We start from the raw sequence: 24,646 nt of genomic DNA, 5'->3' as shown, positions 1-24,646 counted from the left end.
TGATTTTTTAAAAATACTGATTCAATGCCCCCCCCCCTAACAGTAGTATTTTTCCCAACAATTGGTATCAAAGAAGGTCCTTCAAAATAATCTTGATCACTTGAAGGAAGATCTCCCAACACGAGCAATCAAGACGAAACGAAATCTATCAAACCACCACTCTGCAACAAAAATAATTTAATATATTGGAAGACAAGAACCAGATCATATCTTGAGTCCCTTGGAGAAGATGTTTGGGAAATTGTGGAAGGATGTTACCAATATACAATTGCACCTCCCACATATGCAATAGAAAAAAAGACGTATGAAGCCAATGCCAAAGTTGTCAATGCATTATTGGGTAGTTTGACAGAATCAGAATTTGTCAAAGTTATGTAGTTAAACACATAAAAAGAAATATGGGACAAAATCATTCAAAGATATGAAAGTGATACCAAGGTAAAAAGTGCTAAACTCCAAACTCTCACAATTCAATATGAAATTCTCAGAATGCATAATGATGAAAGTATTACTAGTTTATTTCTACGTATAGATGAGATTATAAATCACATGAAAAATTTGGGTGAAGAAATGAAGCACACCACTTTAGTAGAGAAAATATTAAGATCTCTAACTCCTAAATTAGAGTCAGAAGTGTCTACTATTGAAGAGAAGAAGGATCTATAGACTCTTATTGTTGTTCAACTTCATGGGATCGTGCCTGCTTTTGAAATGATGAAAGTAGGTCCCTTATAAGTCAGAGAAGCCACTTTTAAACCATATGCAAAAGGAAAATAAAAGGAAGAACACAGGGAATCAGGATATATGTCAGAAGAAGATGATGTGAACTTTGTAAAGAAACTTCAATTGGGCACTAGAAGGTTCAGAGGTAACCTTCCCTTCAAATTTTTTGCTTGTGGTAAAGTTGGTCATTATGATGCTAAATGTACTCATAAATACATCCACGACAAAGGGAAGGATACTATAAAAGGTAATAGGAGACGGTTTGACAATATAATAAGTTATTATACTCATGAAGATAGTGATGTCTTGTCAAATAGTGAAGAAAGAGAATCTGATCAAGATCTTAAATTACTCATGGATTTTGAGAAAAATACTAATGAGTCTAATGATAAATTTGTGGATGCTTTAGAGGAAAAATATTTCTTTGAAGAAATTACTCAACTCAAAAATTTGCTTGGAAGAAAAAAAAGTAGCCATAGCTACACTGAAGCATCAACTCATAGAAAAGGAAAAGCATAATGAGAAGTTAGAATGTGAAGTAGTAAGTCTAAGAAAGGAACTTGAGAAAATAAAAGCTATGAATCTTAGATTTTCTAAAGGATCTTAAACCTTAGATGAAATTATCAAGGTATAGTTCTCTCCTCTTATGAAGACAGGTCTTGGATACAATGGAGAAACATCTCAAACAGAAAAGTCTTTAGCCACCATGGAAAGCTATCTAAATGCAGCAAAAACCAGTCAACAAAGTTTTAGTCCTTAGCAAAAGAATAAAGGCATTCCACAGGTAAATTATGTTCACTCTAATCCAAGGATGAACAACAACAGAAGCACTATTCAAAAGGGAAACAACACCATAAGATTAAATGATCACAAAAATTTCTTCTTTAATGGACAATGTTTCTCATGTCTTAATTTTCGTCATAAGGTTGCTCAATGTGTTGCATACAAATCATCATGACTATAGAAGTAAGAAAAAAAAGGCATAAGAAAGGAATCAAGAAGAGCACTTATAATAACTTCTCACCTCTTAAATATGAAATTGAATGTTCATTTTGCAATAGCTTTGGACATGAAGAATTTGAATGCAGGAGAAAATTACAGCCAACATCTCAAAAAGAGAAAATATCAACAAATTCTAAGGTATGGAAAAGGAAGGAGTTACAGTATGGAAGTTGTGACATAATATTATTTGAATAAGGATAAGAAAATGAATGGTACATTGATATCGGATTCTCAAAACACATGACAGGTGATAAAGATAAAATTATTTCATACAATTCTTTAGAGAAAGAAATGAATGTCACTTTTGGAAATGACTCGCCTGTTGTCATTAAGGGTAATGGTTTTGTTTTTCTAAGAGAAAAGGTTAAATCTGGTAATGTTATGTATGTTGATGGATTAAATCATAACTTTTTGAGTGTTAGCCAAATGTTTGACCAAGGAAATGAGGTGTTATTTTGATCAAAAGAATGTGTGGTTCGTGATCTTGACACATGAAAGACCATGATAAAAGGAACAAGAACCCTGAGCAATATATATATATTGAAAGGTGGCAAAGAACAATGTTGCCTAGGAAAGGAAAAGGAAAACTAGTTATGGTACAGAAGGTTGGGACATCTAAGCTTCTCTCAAATAAGAAAATCAAGCAGGCTCAAAGTTGTTCATGATCTACCCAACATCAACCTACAAGAAAGTACCATATGTAAGTAATGTCAATTCAGTAAGCAAACCAGATTTCAATTCAATGCCAAAGAAGGATCAGCAAGTAAGCCTCTTGAACTTGTACATACTGATTTGTGTGGACTAGTAAGGAAAAAGTCACCTCATGGAGAACAATACTATACCTTAATATTCATTGATCACTTTTCTAGAATGTGTTGGATCAGTTTATTGAAACACAAAGATGAAGCAATTGATAAATTTAAAGTCTTCAAAGCATTAGTTGAAAATGAATTGGATCTAAAAAACAAATGTCTCAGATCTCACAGAGGAGTAGAATACATATCAGATGAATTCTTTAATTTCTGTGAACAACACAACATAAAAAGACAATTTTCGGTAGCTAAAACTCCTCAACAAAATGCCATGGCAGAAAGAATGAATAGAATTTTTCAGCAAATGGCACATTCTATGCTTAATGAGTCTAGAACTCCTACCACATTCTGGGGTAAAGCTGCACATACCACAGTAAATATTCTCAGCAAGGCTCATGTTCGTGTGAATAGTGATAAAAATTCATATGAACTTTGGTACGGTAAACCTCCCACTGTAATGAATTTTAGAGTTTTTGGAAGAAAATGTTTCATAAAAAATAATGATGAAAAACTTGGTAATTTTGAAGCTAGAGAAGATGAAGGAATACTTCTTGATTACTCATCTAGAAGAAAAGGATACAAATGTTACAATAAGAGACTTCAGAAAATTGCCAAATGTGTTGATGTTGTGATTGATGAAGCATGCATAGATCCCAAAAAGGTAACATAAACAAAAGAGGATGATATAGAAGAAGAAACTAATGAAGAAGTAGAAGAAGACACATTAGACAGAGAAAAGGCTCCATCCAGATATGTTCAAAAGAATAATCCAGAAACTCAAATTCTAGCAGAAAAAGAATCTAGAGTACAAATAAGTAGAACTCTTGTAGGATCTCCTAGTTATCTAGCTTTATTATCCACAATTGAACCAACAAATGTAAATCCATCTAGTAAAGATGAATGTTGGGTTAAGGCCATGAATGAAGAACTTGATCAAATTGACAGGAATGATACTTGGGAATTGGTTCCAAGGCCTTGTGATAAAAATGTTATTGCGACAAAATAGATATTCAAAAATAAGTTGAATGAAAATGGAGAGGTCATTAGGAACAAATCTAGACTTGTTTGTAAAGGTTATGCTCAACAAGAAGGTATAGACTTTGAAGAAACATTTCCACCAGTATCCAGACTTGAAGCCATAAGAATGTTTCTTGCACTTTCAAGTTTTTGACGTTTCAAAGTTTATTAAATGGATGTAAAATATGTTTTCCTTAATGGAGATATAGAAGAAGAAGTATATATTGAACAACCAAAAGGATTCATTTTGGGGAATGATGAAAAACTTGTATGCCAACTCAGAAAGGCTTTATATGGGCTAAAACAAGCTCTGTGGGCATGGTATTATCGTCTTCACAAATATCGTCAACAACAAGGTTTCACAAAAGGATCTGCAGACAACAACCCATACACAAAAATTGAAGATGATAAACTGCTAATTATTGTTGTTTATGTTGATGATATCATCTTTAGCTGTAATGAAGAATCTATGAGTCAAAAATTTGCTTCTGTTATGTAGCAAGAATTTGAAATGTATTTACATGGGGAATTAACTTATTTTCTTGGTCTACAAGTACAACAAGAAAAAGATGGCATCTTTCTCTCACAAACAAAATATCACAAGAATATTCTGAAGAAGTATGGGATGGAAGATTGCAAACATGTATGTACTCCCATGATGACAAGATGTAGCTTGAGTTCTAATGATGATTCTCCTGAGTTCTATGATTGGAAGTATTATTTAGCTAACAAGTACCAGACCTGATATCATGCATGTAGTTGGGATTATTGGACAATTCCAAGCCAATCCAAAGGAATCACATCTTCAGGCAGTAAAGAGAGTAATCAAATATCTCCAAGGAACCCAAGACTTTGTTCTATGGTATCCTAAAGATGCAAACCTTACCCTTCATGCATACATTAATGCGGATTGGGTTGGAAATGTTGATGATCGGAAAAGCACTAGTGGATGTGCATTTTACATGGGGCCCCGACTAGTATCTTGGTTCAACAAGAAACAAAGTTCCATTGCCTTATCTACAGCGGAAGCAGAATATGTGGTTGTTGCATCTTGTTGCACACAACTTCCCCGGATGTTGACAACATTACAAGATATACAAATCAAATGTTCCCCAACCATCTCCATTCTATGTGATAATGCAAGTGCTATTAGTATTTCGAAAAATCTTGTTATGCACTCCAAGGCCAAGCATAGTGCAATTAAGTATCACTTTCTACGAGAACAAGTACTTGATAAAAGGTTAAATTGGAGTATGTTCCCTCCAAAGAACAAGTCGTTGATATATTTACTAAACCTCTTATCAGAGAAGCATTTAAATATCTCAGACAAAAACTGGGAGTTGTCTCTACCTCATTTTGTTGTTAATCTAGTCTGCTTAGTCTATAGGTGAAAATTTAGAAGGTTGCTTTTTGTACACGGGTTTCATGAAGCATAGTCACGTATATACGCGAGTTTATTTACATACAGATGCATATGTTTTTATCTGATAGAAATATAGTGGGATAGACTCAAGATCAGCCTTTGACATGATACTGACAGCTATGATTTGATTTTTCTTGGTCTGGTGTTGATTGACACAGTCTATTGATATGGTATTGATTTATGTTTTCATCATTGATGAAGATGCTTTGATGAATGAGTTGTTGACAATGAACAGGTAGCATAGGTTTAGGGGGAGAATTAGCCTTGCAGAGTATAAAGCATTGTTGGCATTATGGTTGTTGAATTATGCTGCTATTAAGATCTTTTGGTCTCAGTTATTAATGTCATATCTTTCATTTTATGTAAAGGTCATGTGGAGACTTATGATGTAATAATTGTCATATTCATTCATGTATGAACTTTTCAGGTCATGTCAAATATGTAATCCCACTTGGTTGGGTGGTAGTGTCAAAAATGTAATCCCACTTGGTTGGGTGGTTAACTATGTATCCCCACATGATTGGGTGATTGATGTGAGTATGAGCCCTTGGTGATAGGAAGGTCATACTTAGTTGAGTTATAAAGTCATGTTCTTAATTTGAAAATCTTTCTGAAGATTCAACATATGCTCAGGGGGAACATGGATAGTATAGTGCAAATCAGATCTATAGGGGGAGCTGTGGTCCACCCTTTTCCCTTGATGTCAAAGGGGGAGAGTATCTTGGTGTTTTAATAATGGCTATTTGATGTATCTAACATGTTTATACAGGTCGAGGTGATCAACGCCAACATTGTTTCCATCAAGTCCAAAGGGGGAGATTGTTGTCGTTATGATGAATGTGCTATCCTTGATGGAAACTCACTTCTAACAGAACAAGTATATGGTAACTAGATGAATCCATAGGTCAGCTCAGAGGTGATAGAGTGATGGAATAGAATAAAAGAATTAGGGGACAAAGGTTTACAGATCAAAATCATAAGTTTGATCAAGGTGAGCATTTGAATATCTATACGCAGGTTCGTCAAGGCCAAGTTGCGTATACACGTAGGTAGAAAGAAGAAAAGTCGCATAAATTCTAGCGTACTAATTCAAGAATACCAAGGGTCATTACTATCATATTATTGCATAATATTGAGTGCAGTAATGGTTACTTGATCCCAACCAATATTAACACCGACACTAGTGTAGTTTTGAATCATGATACTTGCTAAGGCTCTAACTATATAAGGAGGTGAATATCAAAGTTCTAAATGTGCATGTGAAAGGGTTTTTCATGAATACTTCAATTTGAAGTATATTTGCATTTTAAGGGTCATAGTTGACACGTAGATATGAGATAATTATGCACCGATGAAAAAAATGATCGATTAGGATCATGAGAGATGATATGACTTTCCATTGTATGATCTTCTCATGGATTGAGTAGATCTCAGTATTGATGCATGTGTTTATCTCCAAATATTATGATCTTGGTCATTCTGAATTTTTGAGGAGCTGCATAAGTTTAGGTAAAAATTTGCAGATCTATACATAGGTTGGTCTCGGTTAAGTTGCGTATACACATCGGTTCATTTCTTTGAAGTTGTGTACATAAAGGAAGCGCTTATGTTCATAAATCATTGATCAACTTTATCAATGTTGGTGTATCTCTCTTGTCTAACAATGATGTCATCATGTTGATTTGGGTTGAGTGATAATGTCTAAAGTAGAATTGATTGAATGATGAAGTTGAATTTGGTTACATGTTGATTGGTTGAAAATATCATTGATGCTGCTAACTATATGAGGGTTTTGTAAGCTAACAGAATATTTCAGAATAACTCTGGTCAAATCTGTGTCTAATTCAAAATTACTATATTGAGTGCAGTAATGGTTACTTAATCCCGTGCAATATTACCACAAACACTAGTGTAGTTTTGACTCATGGTATTGGGTAAGGCTCTAACTATATAATGAGGTGACGATCAAAGTGATAAATGTGCATGTGAAAGGGTTTCTGATGAATACTTCAATATGAAGTATATTTGCATTGTAAGGGCCATAGTTAACACATAGATCTGAAATAATTATGCATTGATGAATACAATGATGGATCATGATCATGAGAGCTGAAATGAATTTCCATTGTATGATATTCTCATGGATTGACTAGATCTCAGTATTGACGCACATGTTTATCTCTGAATATTATGATCTGGATCATTCTGAATTTCTGAAGAGTTGCGTAATTTTAGGGAAAAAATTGTAGATCTACACATAGGTTGGTCTCTGTTAAGTCATGTATACATGCTGGTTCGTTTCTTTGAAGTCGTGTACATAAGGGAAGGGTTTTTGTTTATAAATGATTGATCAACCTAATCAGTGTTGTTGTATCTTTATTGTTTGTTAATGATGTCATCATGTTGACCTGGGTTGAGTGATAATTTCTAAAGTAGAAATGATTGAATGATGAAGTTGAATTTGGTTACATGTTGATTGGTTGAAAATATTATTGATGTTGCTAACTATATGAAGGTTCTATAAGCTATCATAATATTTGAGAATAACTTTGGTCAAATCTGTGTCTAATTTAGAATTACAAGTTTTTAGTATATTGAGATATGCACATAGGTTTCTCTACAGAAAATCACGTATACATGTGGGTTGACTCAAGTGAAGTAGTGTATACATGTTGGCATATGAATGATCAGATTTGCAGTTGATTATGTGTGTTGATGCAGTATTCTGAGTTTAGTTTTTTGTTTTTGTTACAATGATCTCATTGTTCTATTTGAATTAAGTTGGTGTTTTCTTTAGTTGATTTATAACTTGTGATGTATTAAAGTAGGTGGATCTAGTGATAAAATTTATGAAACATGGTCCACGGATGTTACTGAGGGTTGGAGCCTTTAGTGAGGAATTTGAAGCTTTCTTCCAGTAGGAGCTAGAGAACGAGTGAAGGTTGTAGCCTTCAGCAGGGGAGTACCTACGTACTGGCATGAATCTACACCAATACAAGAATGTAAGAATATTTTTATATCAATAAGTTTGAATACTAATACGATAGCAATGATGGTTTTTTCCCTCAATGGGTTTCCACCTTAAATCTTGGTGTTCATGTGTGTTTCTTATGTGTTATACTTTATTCTGTTCTTACTGCACCTTCTTACTGCTTATCAAATGCCTCATAAATCTCTTACATTCTGGTTTAAGTTAAACAGATAAAGAATCATTTTTTACAAGTTTAATAAGCATACGCTAGTTTATTTTACAACAGTCACGTACATACGGGAGTTGGGTTCAATAAAGTCGCGTACATATTTAAAAAAAAATTAAAAAAATTAAAAAAATATATATTGTGATTTTTTAAAAATAATAATTCACCCCCCTCTCAATATTTTTCCCCAACATATATGTGGATCATTTTTTATGGCGGTCATTCTACAATTTCCTTATGTCTGTACAAATTATAGAGGTCAATGATCTGTGTGGATAATCGTATCCTTCCCCAGAATGTAATGTTTCTACTACCAACGAGCTTGCACGATGGAATACATCTCTTTATCGTAAGTGGGGTATTTTAGAATTGTATTAGAGAGTGTCTCACTGTGATAGCCATTAGATGCCCTTGTTGGGTGAGGACTACACCAACATGATAGTTAGAGTCATATGTCTCAATTTCCAATGATTTTTGTGGGTCTAATAGTGTTAGCAATGGTGTGGAACAAAGGCAATGCTTTAGCTCAATGAATGCCTTTTGTTGGCACTCAAATCAAAAAAATAATTTCTTTCACTCCACCTTTGGTAACTTGACTCAAAAGCCAAATGACACAATATGATACGAACTTTAACCTTTGATATAAATTGGCAAGGTCTAGAGATCTACGCAGCTCTATTAGAGTGGTTGGGATGGAAAATATCGAATGACTTGGATATTAGCTAGAACCACATGCACTACTTGCTCATCAATCATGTAACCCAGGTATTGGACCTGTTTCCTGCCAAAGGTGCATTTCTCCAAGTTGGCACATAGTTTTTGTTGTCGAAGGGATTGAAAGACCTACTGAATGTGCTGGAAGTGCTATTCCAAACTATTTATGAATGTGACAATGTTGTCCAGATATACAACCATGAATGAGTGGGTGAAGGGTCACAATATATAATCCTTCAGCCTCATAAAATTTGCAGGGGTGTTTTTCAACCCAAAAGGCATGACCAACCACTCAAAAAGGCCCTTATTTAATTTGAAGGTGGTCTTCCATACATATGTGGGTTTTATTAGAACCTGGTGATAGCCAGACTTCAAGCCAATCTTGTTGAAGTACTTGTCCCCTTTGAGCTAGTCAAAAAGGTCATCAATTTGTTGGATTGGATACCTATTCCTAACAATGATTTTATTTAGTTCTCGATAATCAATGCATAGTCTCTAGGTCCCATCCTTCTTTTGTATGAGTGCAATTGGGCTCCCACAAGGTGAGGAACTTGGTCAAATCTGCCATTATTGTATAAACTTTTGGATTTTCTATTTGATTTCTTTGTTTTCTATAAGAGAGTGGTGGTATATCACCCCATTGGGTAGATATTCTTAAGGGATCATATCAATTGAATGCTTGACCTGATAGCGCAAAGGTACCCATGTGGATGGGGAGAAGATGTCCTTGTATTCCTCTCGAACCTTCTCCACCTGCTTCTAGTGCATGGAGGAACCTTTCCCGAGGGAAATGGATGTGGCCATGATCTTCCCTTACTTTGAGAGTGAATAAAAAGGAAAACAAATTTCCCATTCTAGGAGATAATCTTACTGCATTGTTTTGCAGAGATCCAAGATATGGCAGTAGGCAGGGCTACCTCTGGTATCCTCTATAGATTATTGCCCAAAGTAATAATAACAACGTGAGGCCTAGACTGATACAAAACATAACACTTCTGCAAGTATGGTTACCTAATAATACAACACAAACCTCAAAGGGAGAAACATCACATAGTACCTCATGTGTGAAGGGATTAATGTTGTAGGGTAGGCGATGCTTCTTTTTGACACAGAGATATTGCCCTTGGTGGAGCCATATGATGGTGTAGAGCTATGGGTGTGGTTTTATTGGTAGGCCCAAATCCTTCACGACCTCAACTGAGATGAGGTTCTTTTGGCTCCCACTGTTGAAAATGAACCATAGTGGAGAACCCTTCACCCACATCTGTGAGTGGAAGAGACACTACCCCTCCGCTGGATCTTCAGCCTCAATCTTCTGGACTTTGGTGGTGGAAATAATCGCTTTGAGATCTGCATTGATAATATGATTCCCCTTGTTAGGTTTCCACTTAGATTCAGAACATACATCTAACTCTGAAGCTTCCATCTGGACCAATAGTGACTATTTGGTGCGACACTCATTTGTGTTATTAGTGGAGCTCTTGTGGAACTCACATCATTTTCCTATGTCCTTCTTGGTCTTCATGGTGCTATTATTTGCTTATGGATTTGATGGGTTATCCCGGGTCACCCCACCTTGGCTCTATCCTTTGTTTAGTGGTTTGGAGGTGCCTTTTCCCTGCTTCAGATTCACAAATCCAAAGTATTGCTTCTTCTGTTTAATTTTTTTCTCAATCTTAATATAATATCAACATGTGGGGCCCAGTAAGGAGATGTACAAGAACTCCATCTCATCCTCGATGTATTTTTGTAGACAACCATATTACTTGAGTACCAAATTCCACTTGGATTCCTTGATACCCAATTTCATGTGAAGAGTATGAAAAATATTTGTGAACTTTAACACGTCTTGGTCCCTTCCCTACAGTACTGTGGTCCATTTTATGTACTTATCTTGATGGCTCTCAACAGGGTAATATTCTTCCTTGACAACATCTTGAAAATAATTATAAGTGTGTGTGAATGAAAATTTTGAGGTGTGGGGGGCATCTTTGAGGAGTGAAAATTTTGTCTTTTCCCAATTGGAAAAATTATGGAACGAAAAATATCCTTCTAGTAGATTTAACCATTTATCTACGACATCTACATCTCTCTTTCCTTCAAATATAGGAATTTCAAATTTCACATGTACTTTAAATGGAGTTGCACCTCCAAGGTGGCTTTTAAATGAAGATGCTTCACCCACTGATACCTACTGGAGGATTTGGGAAAAGTGTAGTTTTTCCTGTAGATTCAAAACAAATGTAATTTCCTAAAACATAATACAAGAATCTACTCTACTCTTTACAACGGAAGCCCATAAAGATCGATGAAATGAGTAATCGAAAAGAGGAAGATTATAATCAATGGCACATAACACAATATTTATCCAGGGAAATCCATAGCTCAAAACCCCTACTATCTATATTATATTAATCATAAATCCAAGATGAGAATATAATTCTTGTTCTCACAAGAACAATCCCCGCACAAGTATAATCAATTCTCTCCTCACAAGCTAGTTGAGGCCAAACCTTAGCCATTGCTGCTGCTCTCCAAGACCATATTTCGTTGCCTAATTCCTAAGAGGATCAGGCCATACTTAATTTGGAAATCCTTCCTCCAAAACGAGGCAATCCAAACTTAGGTCTTTCTTTGATTGCTTTTATGATCTATACAACTCGAAAAACCATACAATTGATAGTACACTGTCCTGCACTCTAGTATTAACTGGGTGTTTCTCTGAATTGACATGAATGAGTTTCCCATGAGGGAATATGTAGTTTGATGGAGTAGCACCTAAGGATGCACCAATGCACAAACTTACTACTAATCTTCTACTAGTTCCACAAATAGTTAGAACTAGGTTAACTGTCTATAACTTGGTCAAACTAAGTTATCTAATTACAACTCAAATAAACTCAATATGAACCCCTAAAACTTAGGGATCACACTTACATGACTCCAAATAAACTTCCAACTCAAAATTCCCAAGTTAACTAAGTCAACTTAAGTTAGTTAATTATTACAAGTTTCTATAAAAAAAATAATTACAATTTTAATTCACAATTTAATTCAAGGAAAAATTAAATTGGAATTTCTTGATGTTATTTTTAACATTTCTTGTTGCTATTTTCAACACTCCCTCTCAACAAGAAAAGAATTCAACTCTATCCTGATCCTGAACCTTTGGAATCTTTTGCATGCTAGACTTCTCTCTGGTGTTGTTTCTACAAAAAATCCTGAAACTGAAAGAAAACATCCAAACTGTATTAGTATGGTGCATTTGCACCAAAGTCTATGACTTCTAATGCATCTATCGACTAAAAACTTTGCGCTTCTACTGACTCTACCTTTATGCACTATTTTCAATCCTTCTTTGTGCTCTTCAGTATCTGACTGCTCTATCCTTTGTCACTCTAATCTTTTACTACGTTAATTGCCACTGATTCCTCTTGGTACTATGTAATTTTAGGATCCTATAGCAACGTACGATCCACGAGATAAAATCTCTCAATGAACCCAACCGAATTTTAGCCCTCTTTGGACTAACACTTTACATCACCCCACCTTATACCTAGAGGTATGGCTGCATGTGATCCCTCTACCCACTTGGCTCGAAATTTCCCCCTACTAGAGGCCCTTACTTGAGTGGATGCCTCCACTCAGTCTCCTCTCTGCTTCTCCAATTGTGGCTACTCCACAATTGTTTGAGACTACTTCTAAGGCTTCTTCTGGGGCTATATTTTGAGAGGTAATTTAATATCCCTCTAAACCACCAAGTCTCTAACCTTTTCCTTGATCCTAAAGGATTTGCATGCATCATGTACCTCAAGAGCATACAGGTTCTTAACCCATGGACTGATCTGTTTTACCTGTCCCATGGTGAAGTGTCTAAGGAAAACCTTTCCCTTACTAAAAATCACATCATAGCCACGGTATTCCAATACCATGACTGAAACAATATTATTCTTTAGTCTTGGGAAATATATCACATATGTGATCCTAAGAGGGGAGCCAGACTCCCTATGAAAGGTAATTGTACCCAACCTAGTAGAAATATACCTCCTATCATCTCCGAACTCTATGTTCTTCTTCAATTATTTATCCTCAAAATCATTAAAGATATCTTTGTTCCTCGTCATATGGAATGAGGCACCATTGTCAAGATACCACACACCTCTAATGACAATGTCAGCCATGCATGTAATGAGAGTGAAATCAAGTTCAAATTGTGAAGCTAGAGCTTCACCTATTGCAGCTACTACAACATCCTTCTTGCTTGCTTTCTTTTGTGGGAAATTTGTGGAATAGTGCCTGTGCTCGTGATAGTGAAAACACTTGAATTTTGACAAGTCCATCTTCTTGCCACCTGCCTTACCTTGGGAATTATTTCCCTTGGCCTTCTTTGCCTTACTCGTTAAGAGAAGTCCTTTTCTAGTTCCTTGGAAGAGGTCCCATCTCTGGTGTTCCTTTGAAACTCCTCTTGTACCAAATCTGACCACCATTGTTCCCAATCTGGCAGCTTCTCCCTCCCATTGACAGAATCTTGATAACTATGCGAACTCTTGGGAAGTATTATAAGGTCTACGCTCACCATATCATCCTTGGAAATAGCGATTCCAACACTTCCAAGCTCATCTTGATAATGAGTGAACTTTGTCAAGTAATTTGGAATTGAGTCGCTCACCTCCATCTTGATTTTTCGAAGTTTATCTTTTAGCGCCAACTTCCTATGGTCACTATTGTTCTGGGAAATTTTGTCAATCCTTTCCACATAGCATACAGGGTCTCCTTCCCATGAATACTCAAGACAATGTGGTCTTCAACTCCCTCAAGGATTATCTGCCTCGCCCTTTCCACACACTTCTTCCATTCGGCTAGATATTTTGGATCCGATGTTGGTGGCTTAGGAATGTCTTGATCAATTAATTCCTTCAATCGATTAGCCTCCAACATGACCTCCATCAAGTCCTTCTAGGATATGTAATTCAAGATTTCATCCAAGGCGTACTCAAGTCGCAATCTGTAGAATGTCGTCTGTCGATCCTGAAGTATGTATCACAAATTAAAATTTCACTTGTACCATGAACTCAAAAACTTTGAAATATCCTCCACTATACAATAATCAACTCAGACGCCATGTAGGTATTCATATAGATTTTCATCTCAGGTAATTTACTAAAACACAAGACAAGAATATACTGCACTCTTTATAGTGGAAGGCCATAAAGATTGATGAAAACAGTAATCAACGAGAGGAAGATAACCAATGGCACATAATACAATATTTATCCAGGGAAAGACACAACTGAAAACCCCTACTATCCATATTTCATTAATCATAAATCTAAGATGAGAATACAATTCTTGTTCTCACAAGAACAATCCCTGCACAAGTATAATCAACTCTCTGCTCACAAGCTAGCTCAAGCCAAAACTTAGCCTCTTCTGTTGCTCTTGAAAACCCTATTTCCTTAACCAATTCCTATGAGGAAACCCATATTTAATTGAGAAATAATTCCTCCAAAAATGCATAATCCAAACTTATGTCTTTCTCTCATTGCATGCATGATTTGTACAACTCCAAAAATCATACAGCTGATAGTGCATTGTCCCTCCACTCTAGTCTCAACTAGGTCTTTCTCTGAACTAACATGCATGAGTTTCTCATGAGGGAACTTTCAGCTAGCTATAGTAGCACCTAAGGATGCAATAGTGCACCAACTCACTACTAATCCTCTACTAGTTCCACAAATAGTTAGAACTAGTTTAACTATTTATAACTCAGTCAAACTAAGTTATCTAATTACAACTCAGATAAACTCAATCTGGACCCCTAAAACTTAGGGATCACACTTACATGACTCCAGATAAACTTCCAACTCGAAATTCCTAAGTTAACTAAGTCAACTTAACTTAGTCAACTATTAGAAGTTGCTATGAGAAAATAATTACAATTTTAATTCACAATTTAAATCAAGGACAAATTAACCTGGAATTTCTAGATGTTATTTTTAACATTTCTTGTTCCTTCATCTATTTCCTTTGTGTCTCAAGGGTCTATTTTAGAGACATTTTGAAAGGATACCCTACTCCCTCATATTTCTTTTCTTCTTCCATGCGAGGTCATCATGTTTGGTGAGGCTGGTATTGCAAGGGTTTAACCAGTTAAAGTCCTAACTCCTTATACCCTGACCTCATTGGGGGCATGCACAAGAAAGCAGAGAAAGAGTAAACCATTATGATACCATTGATCTAGATTTATGTAGGAATGAAATGAAATACAAAATTAAAAAAAACATGGAGCTACAACAAAAACTAAACTTCAATTCATTAATAAGAGATACTAAAATCCATTTACATGCAACATGGAAATAAACTAGCTTGGGTGATGGTAGTTATCTTTGAGAAGAGATGTGACAGCCACATTCCTTCTAAACTATGTAACAATGAGACTTGGAGGAATTTTAATCATAAATAAGAATTGGGAAACCATAACGCGAGGAGATGAAGAACCAATGGTTATGGGCCATGTTTGGGTTAATTCAATTGCCAACTTCCCGTGGTCACAACTTTGGCATACGATCTGCATTTAGCTATCATAATGCCTCATTTTGAAGATCTCTGCAAGGAGGAAAGAAAGAATGTGTGAAATAAATTTTGGAACTCTTTTATTCTTCCCCATTTTCCCCAATAATGTCGTTTATGACTTAAAAATGGTTCCAGAAGTTTAGGACCTGAAAAACAACCAAAAATAGTATTTTCTACAATTAAGGAAAATAAAAGAAACAGTGTTGGTTGTCTAAGTGGAAAAGGTGGGTGGCCACCAATATCGACCTAGATCATAAAGTCCATAAGTGTCTGAGGTTTGGATCCTTTAGTGAGGGAGTGGTAGCTTCCTTCTAGTGGTCGCTCGAGAACTTGCTCAGGGAGTATTGGCTTCCTTCTGGTGGTAGTTAGAGAAATAATAGGAGGTTGTAGCCTCCAACAACTCAGAGCATGTGCACTGTTAAAATCCTTCACCAGTGCAAGTTGTAAAATATGATTTTTTGAATATTAATAATAGAAGAGAAAGACAACAATAACAATGTTTTTTCCCGGTTGGTTTTTCAACCTAATATTTGATATCTCTATGATGATGATGACGATGACTTGTTAATGTGTTGTGTTTTTATGATTCACTTTCATTTATGATGCTTATGGTCTACATGTATTATCTTCTTATGAATAGATTTGTTGACTAGTTAAATAATGATATAGTTAACATTGCGAAGAAAAGTATAAATTAGGTAAAACTTTATTCAACACAAAATATTGATTCCCCCCTATCTCTCAGCATTTCTAACTTCTGCTATGATTTTAGGCTCAAGTAATTTAAAGGAAATTTCATGACCAGATGGTTAGGACCTTACCTGGTGGAAAGATGTTATGGCAATAGCCCTACTAGGATCAAAACCATAGATGAGGAATAGATCCCAATGTTACTAAATGGTTACAAATTGAAAGTTTACTAGAAGCCTATTTCTAAGGCTAGATTTACAATTTCAATAAGTAAGGAATTGAATGTGATTAAGAGCACCATTAATCTCAATCCATCAAGCTCCTAACTAGTAGAGAGAAGAAAAAATGAAAAATATTAGTCCTTAGTGAAGACCTTCTTTGAGGTGATTGAGATAGGATCATTGGCTGAAAACCTCCATGAGGAAGTCATTAAGTTTGGAAAAAAGGAGAACAATGTTATAGGTCAAAACCTCTTTTGAGGCACTTGAAGTAAGTTCTCTAGCTGATAAAATCCATGAGAAAACCATTGAGAACAAAAAAGGAAAAAAAAAACACATTGAATTTCTTATTTTTTCACATAAATTTTTGAATAGGAATAATTTCTCGTACAATAGAAGAAGAAAAAAAATCAAGTCAATCAAAATGAATATACAACAAGAATTAGAAAGAGAGGGGGAAATCTAGCACCTATTTAACTTCATCAATACATATCTCCTCAATATAGGCCCTGTTGACATCCCTATATCATTTTCCATTCCCTTACATCATTTCCAACACCATCCATATCATATTCCTGACTTTCCATACGTTTTCCAACATTCCTAAAGTGCTACAAGCAAATCCAAAACTGCTACAAGAGAAATGTGTCTCTGAAAAAGGTTATGAATCGAAGATTTTTTTATTATCTTGTCAATGGAAAAGCACCAATAGGGTTCCAATAATTATCCTTTCCATGTGACAAGATCCAAAAATGTGCTCCTCTCACTAAATTATCCTTGTAGTAAAATATTCCCTTCACTTTTTTATTAAATCTGAATTTTATTCATCCTTCTGAATTATCAATTCACTAGCAACAACTAAAAATATTTTCATTAACCTTGAAATGCCTCTATGCCTACTATAGAAAACTACGTAGTCTTATAGTAAGTTGACAAGGCCTTGGACACCCATCTTTTTCTAGCATATAAGGATCTCCCTTAGGGAACCATATTTTTCAACAACTCATCAACTCATGAAGCCACCTCTAAGATTGATGAAAAAATCCTAAGTAGCTATAGGATCCCTTGCAAACTGCTACATGATGAAATATACACAACAAACATCATCAAAACATTCTTCGAAGCACCTACAACCATGACATTCATCAACACTAGGCTTAGAAGAGGAAAACGCAAGGTATCGAGGCCTAAACTCTCTCTAAATTTTTCTTAATCATAGCAAAAAATGCCTTTCTATGTACAAATTAGGGTTCAAATAAGATAACAACCAAAAACTAAAAAATAACCAGTACTCGCTTTTCCTTTTGTTGTTCTCCCTTGCATCATAGTCGAGTAAGAAAAATGAGTTATTTCTTTGTCTCATCTCAAAAGGGTGGCCATTGTTTTAATGATTTAATGGTTAGAGGATGGATGTTTCAAACAATACTACATGTAAAGTACCATCTTTATCTCCCCATAGCCACACTACACCCTCATATTCACCTCCATTTAAAAAAACCATTCATTTAATCTTTCCTTCGACGAGGTGCATGCCATAGTGAAGAAATACAAGTGAATCACAAATAGTTACATGGTCGTTACAGGTTGCTATAGGAATTTTATAGCCTTAGTTGTAGGATTATAGTACGGTTCACTACAAGATTGTGTAAAATGCTACAAGATTATTGTCAACAATAAATCAAACCCTTTGCATGTGTTGAAAGGTTGCTTCCAAAAATCTCTTGAATTTTCTATAATTCATCTTCCCAAAATAATTATAGAATTGCATAAAAAATTTCTTTGTGTTAAATTGGGAGTTGTAGGAAGAAGGGGTATATAATTTTTTTAATGTTTAATACCATTGTGGTTAAGGTATATGGTTGAAAAGCCCTTTTATCAAAATTGTGTTATTTTTTCCTTTAAAGGATATAGAGGTGCTACCACAAGAAACCCTATGTTCTATAGCAACATAATAACACCATTCCCCCTCAAAATTGTTACAACCGCCAAGAAATAGGACTTTTGATGAATTTCAATTGATCTTCTAGGAGTTATGAGAAGAACAATCTTTGAATGTAGTTTGAAATTAGCCTCCAAAACTTGACCGCGAGAACCTTTTAAAGGGATGATTCTATTTCTTCTCTTGCTATAGAATGGAGGGTAGTTTTAATGAAAGGGAACCCACTTGAACCAGTAGGGTTAACTAGCACCATATATTTATTTCCATCTTGGAAAATTTCCATTGGTTTGGGTTCTTTGAAAAGTTGAGGGGATTTGATGATCAAGTGGCAATGGAATTTTCCATGAATTTGAAGAACCTTGAGGGGCATGAGTTCGTAATTATAGTTAGTTGGATAGAGATTTAACTTAATGAAGATTTTTTTGGTGGAATTACAACCATTTACAAAGGAATTTAGTGGAATAAGGAAGAGAGAATTTAAGCCAACATGATCTAGAATGGGTTTTTCCTATAAGATGAGAAGCCTAATTAGGAAAAACAATGTGGTAAGGAAGAAAATCATGCTTAACCCTTAAGGTGAGGTAGCTCACCATATCCTCAAATACATCCCTTGTGATGTAAAATTGATCATATTCTATTCTTACTAATTTAGGCTACTATATGATCTAAACTTCGAGGCCGACCTCCCAACGTCTAATTCACTGAGAATCCCATTCATTTTTCTACAATCTCTAAAGGGGATGACCAGTAAAGTGAGGGAGGGAAAGAAAAGGTACTTTTACCATCGTGGCCCTATTAAAATAATTGTAGATCATGCACTAGAAGGATTACAACTTCCCATTTCTTGGGCCAATTTTTTGGACATGGATAGATGGGAATTTATACAAGAAAAACTAGAACTAAAAAATCCTAAAGAGATGATAGTTAAAAGAGGAAGGGGAAGGTAGTAGCCAAATAATTAAAATAAAAGAAGGAATCTACCTTGGGAGAGGAAGAAAAGGATATAACAGCCACCTTGGTTGGATTGAGTACCCCTACCAAACCCAAAGTAAGCAAGTCTATCTAACCAATTATATATGCAAGAAGAAAAAGAACTAGAACAAGATCCAATGGAAAGGCTCAACCTCCTTTTTCCTTTCCCATTACAATTGAGGAAACACGTAGCCCCAAAGAGTATAGACAACAGGAAGAAGAAGTGCATGGCTTATTAGAGGTTTAGGAAACAAGAATAGAAGTACAACAAGGAAAAATAGTAGTGATGCCGAAGGAAGCAAAGTAGCTACATGAATAATCTACCCAACTATAGGAACTACACATAGAGCAACAATAGGTAGAAAAAGTGACAAAGTAGCCTAGACCAAATCATCCACCTTCCTTATATTCTTGGCCATTGAGGTTTGATCCTCCTACCACAGAACATCAGGCGAAACAACGCTTTCATATCTAGTACCCCACCTAATGATTGAATGGAGAAATACAAGGTAGAATCCCACATACTGAAAAGAATTTCCAAAGATAAAGGGGTAGAATATATTGTGGACATGGAGGATGAATCAACAAATTAAGGGAGGAAACGACCATCCTAAAAATAGAAGAAGCTACAATAAGAGAAAATTTGTGAAACAAAATAAATATTTGAGTCAAATGAAGCAAAACACAAGGATTATTAAGAAAAAAAATATGGCCTTATTGCAACATTGGAAACATTGCTAGGGACTATGGCACATCTTTCCTTAGAGGATACCAAATATATGTAGCCATCCAAACCTTATTCTTCTATCCTAAAGGAGCAATGTTGTAGATTAAAAATCAATTTGATTGCTGAAATATGCACCATGAAATTGCAAGAGACTAAGAACTTTACGTATGCTAAGAGTTTAACATGGATGATAAAGAAAAATTGGATGAATTTCATATGCATAACCGTTTCCTCTTTTATATGCATGTTTGGGACCCGAATCCTTACTTGGGGGATACAAGGTTGTTGGAATTAGCCTCGTCATTAAGGAATGAGGAGATTAGGGTAGAATAAGTGAAAATATCCATGAAGAAATAATTAAAGGAACCATTGTGGATTGGACTAGAACACCCATCTCATTTAGTACTTGCTCAAGCCCATATCATTCTTGCATGACCCTGAGATAAAGTTAATTTGGAAATAAAGGCAAGTAGAAGATATCCTACACTTTGGGGACACCTTTAGGCTTTTGGGAGAAGTTCATAATCCTACTAGAGTAGACTAAAAGGCTTCTCTTACAACATGAAAATCAGGGAGTATCACTCTCCTGATAGAATCTAGGAAACATTATCAAGAATTCTTCTTTATAAGATAGCCATCCAAAGGCTTGTATCTCAATGGATTGGACTTCGATTTAACCCACCATTGCTTCTATAACTAAGGGAGCATAAAATTCAAGAAGAGGAAGCTCAAGTATGGAAATACATAGAGGATAATGGAGGGTTATATCTATTAGGGACAACTACAACCACTTTAGCATGGGACATTAAACATACAATAATACAACTAAATGAGTAGGAGAAGAGAGGAGAGGGAGATTGAGTTTCTCAAGGATGAACAATAGTTCTAATAGGAAGGTATGATAGGCCTCCAAAATAGGTATATCATAAAGCCCATTAAACCACTCCTAGGAACAAAAACCAATGTTTTGACCCCACATTTTTCACTCAATGGTATATTTCCCTAGCTTAATGAGTTCCTAGAGTATTCAATGTGGTTTTCATGATTTATGTGCCTTAATTTGTTAATTGTGCATAATTTTTAAGTATTTGGAGAAGATTCTAAATATTTCAACATTTGAGGGATTTTAGGGACTTACTCCCTACTACAGAAAGATTCAAGCTTAGTTTGATCATGGAATTTAATGTCTCCTCCTATTTCTACAAGTTATATCTAGGGAAATATCCCTTCCTTTCAAGATTTTTTGGGGGAAATGCATCCCTCTTCTCAAGAAAGCTACTCCCCCACCTAATGTATAAGTAAGAGATTAAACTTGGGCCTTAAGGCTAAGGAAGGAACATATTAGAAAGTGTTAAAGAAAGTATCTATGACCAATCTTCATAATCCTTGATGTATTTATAATAATATGTAAAATCATAAAATAAAAATAAATTTTAAGCTAGAACAAAGAAAATTAAAAGAAAGGAAATTAAAAAAACCACCTAAAATTAATATCCTTGAAAATATATCATACTCATGTAAATAGCATAGTTACCATTAGTTAATACCTACTATAATTTAAGGAAGTATTTCCATAAAAGGTGGAATATGAACAAGATGTAAATAAATATACTTAGTTGAAGTTACTTCCCACTATTATTTACGTGATCTTCAACACTTTAGTGGATATGAGTAAAAATGTAAATTTGCAGACTTACTAGAATTTAATTTACAAAGAGACATGATTTAATTTAAGAGACATGTCTATTGGGTATATTGGGTATGAAACACAATTGAACTTTTTCATTTTACATACACACTTATCACTCGCATATCTCTCTTTCATACACATTATGATGTCTACTTTCTTTTCATGGTTATTAGTTGAATTTTTGAAGTGTGATTGTCTGATGACGATAAAATGACTATAATATATATTATCAAGTAATTACCATAGTTCATAATAAAGTACATGTGTGAATTATACTACAAAATCAACACAGTATTAAAGTTTTGGTAAAAGAGAGAGAAAAAAGAACACTCCTTGAAAAAACCTACCTTGAGATCACCTTGAAGAAGCCATAGATCTATATTCAAGTTGAATCCATGGCCTTTACTATGAGATTATAGAACAAGTTAAATGGGGCCACTAACTTTAGGGCTTGGAAGACAATGACCTAATTTTTATAAAAGAAGATCTTTTGGAAATTGTCCAAAGAAAAGTGATTAAACCTATAGATGAAGCTATAAAGAAGAAATACAAGAAACATGACATCACTACCATGAGAATTATTGTGGACTCCAACCAGGACCATATTATGCAATACATCTCAAATCTTGACACATCAAAGAATATGTATGATTCCCTAAATAAGTTATATATTGTCAACCTGTTGTAGCGGCTACAACCACCATCCAAAATTTTTCCTTAGCCTTTTTTGGAGCCTCCCTACCAGCCTTTCATAGCACTTTGTCTTGCTTCCTCAAGTACTCAAGCTTCATGTGCTTTCCTCGCACAAAGGCAGCCTGTGGATCACGGTTGATCCATTCGCCTCATAGGTTGCTTACCTGGAAATGGTCCAGCTACAGGCTGAGCAGCATCCCCTTGAAAATTGCCCATTTCTGATGGAAAACCAACCTTCCCTCCAGAAATTACACAATCCTCTCTAACAACCTGCTAGGCTCTAGGATTGAGCGATCCTACTAGCCAACCATCCCGCCAAGATTTGCGCAATTTTTCCCAGCAGTAGGCTGTTCAACATAGGATTTGTGAAAATATGGGCAGCATTCAGCTGCTCTCCCCAGAAATTGCGTAAACCTCCTGGGCAGTCAGCCCAGCTCCTGGCCAGCAATGCACATTTTTCCCAACGAGTTAAACAGTTGCATGCATGGATAGTCGGGTTGACCAGTTCCACCCAGGACCGAGGAAACTTGACTTGCATGCCTGCATGACTTCATCTTCCTGAAATAGTAAGAGACAAAATGTAAAAGGAATCCCATGATTTAGGGAGGTATTTTTAGTAGTGGGGGTTACATGCAAAGTTGTTTTAGAAGTTTCCCTCCAAGTGTTGCTTTTTCCTAGATTTGTGGCATGCACGTCATGAGACCAAAATTATTTATTCGACACATTAGAGCTCATTCATTCAAATCTATCTTGGAGCTTTGACATCCCACAACACATCCAAGACTCTTCGACACATCTGGCTCAGCTATTCATAGGTGGGTGGCCTCAACTTGTCTTTTTCAACATTTATGTCACTTTTTGTGTATTCGCTTGTGTGAGTGCTATTTTCTCAATTTGTTTAAATGAATTATGTCATTTATATGTATTATATCTTGTCCTAGCTTTGTTTCAATTTTTTTCTATCTCACTACTGTTGCATGCATGAAACTATTTTGCACGGATGTTCGCCCAACCGACGAACTGCCTCACCCACATGCAGGTTGATATTTCTACTGAATCTTTCATTCATGTTTTTAATGCACTATCAAGAACTCCTGCTATCACTTAATGTTTCCATGCATTTCATTGTGTTACTTGCTTTTAGTTACCCGTCCACGAGTCGGGCCAGCCTTGGCCTGGGCTTTGCCTTCACCAAGGCTACATTGCACAATCTAGGAACGGAAGGCTCACCTTCCTCTCCAGATATGGGCGTTCTTGACCAGCACTGGCCTCCAGGACTGTTTTGCGTATTTTTGGAGGACAATGGCTGCTTAGCCCAAGAAATTACACAAGTTTGCCCCTGGGCAAACAATCCTTCCCAGCTAGAATTGCGCATTGCGCAATCCAAGCAGCCAGCTACCTGACTGGATTACGCATTTCATAGATCCAACAACTAGTACTGCTCCTGGATAGCCTAGACTACCTTTTGCACATTCATGGTAGCTAGTCACTCAGCCTCCCAGTGAAATCTGTGCAATCTTGCTTATTAGTTCCCCAGGTATGTGCTGTGTCCTTCGCCGGATTTACGTTATTTTCACTGACATATTTCATGCCATGAATGTGGCTTGTTTCTAGATATTTTAGTTGTTCATCTGTCTCAATGGCTTCCAAGAGAACAAGATCTCAGGACACTGATGGAATTGCAGCTGGAACAATAGTTAAGCAAGTGTCCCCTAGTCTGCCGATATACGAAGATACGATGTTCTATCTAGAAAAGGACATCAAACTAAAGTGGCAAGAGGTTAATGAAGCATTCACAGGAACTTTTGGGGAAGACCTCGAAGAAAACTAGGTGTACATAAACATTCACAAGTTTGGCTTGTACCAATTGCATCCAGATACCCCGTGTTCCCATGCGCAAACATGATTCACTAGATTGTCTCTCACACTGACCCTGAGAAAATGACAATGAGAAGTGTCAGTGGGACGAAGCCTGAAACCTTCTGGGCATGAGATTATGATGATATGTATCATATGTTTGAGCCCATGATTGTCATGACCCCTCCATTCAACTTTCCCAACAGCAGAGCTCACTCGAGAGACATTATGAAGGATTGGGTAAAGGACCCAGCTCGCTTCAAGAAGACACCCAACTAGATCTACATGACAAAGATATTAAGGAAGGCATACTAATAATTGGTCATATTCTCATGTCAACTGAGTGGCCAAGCAACCACTGAAACCTTTCCATAGAGTTGGGTGACCGCATTGTTTCAA

The sequence above is a fragment of the Pinus tabuliformis genome, chromosome 9, assembly GCF_031772625.1.
Source record: "Pinus tabuliformis cultivar Carrire ecotype Pingquan chromosome 9, CPIR1, whole genome shotgun sequence".
Taxonomy (NCBI): Eukaryota; Viridiplantae; Streptophyta; class Pinopsida; order Pinales; family Pinaceae; genus Pinus; species Pinus tabuliformis.
The sequence above is the reverse complement of the archived record's forward strand: the minus strand, read 5'-3'. Positions refer to the sequence as shown.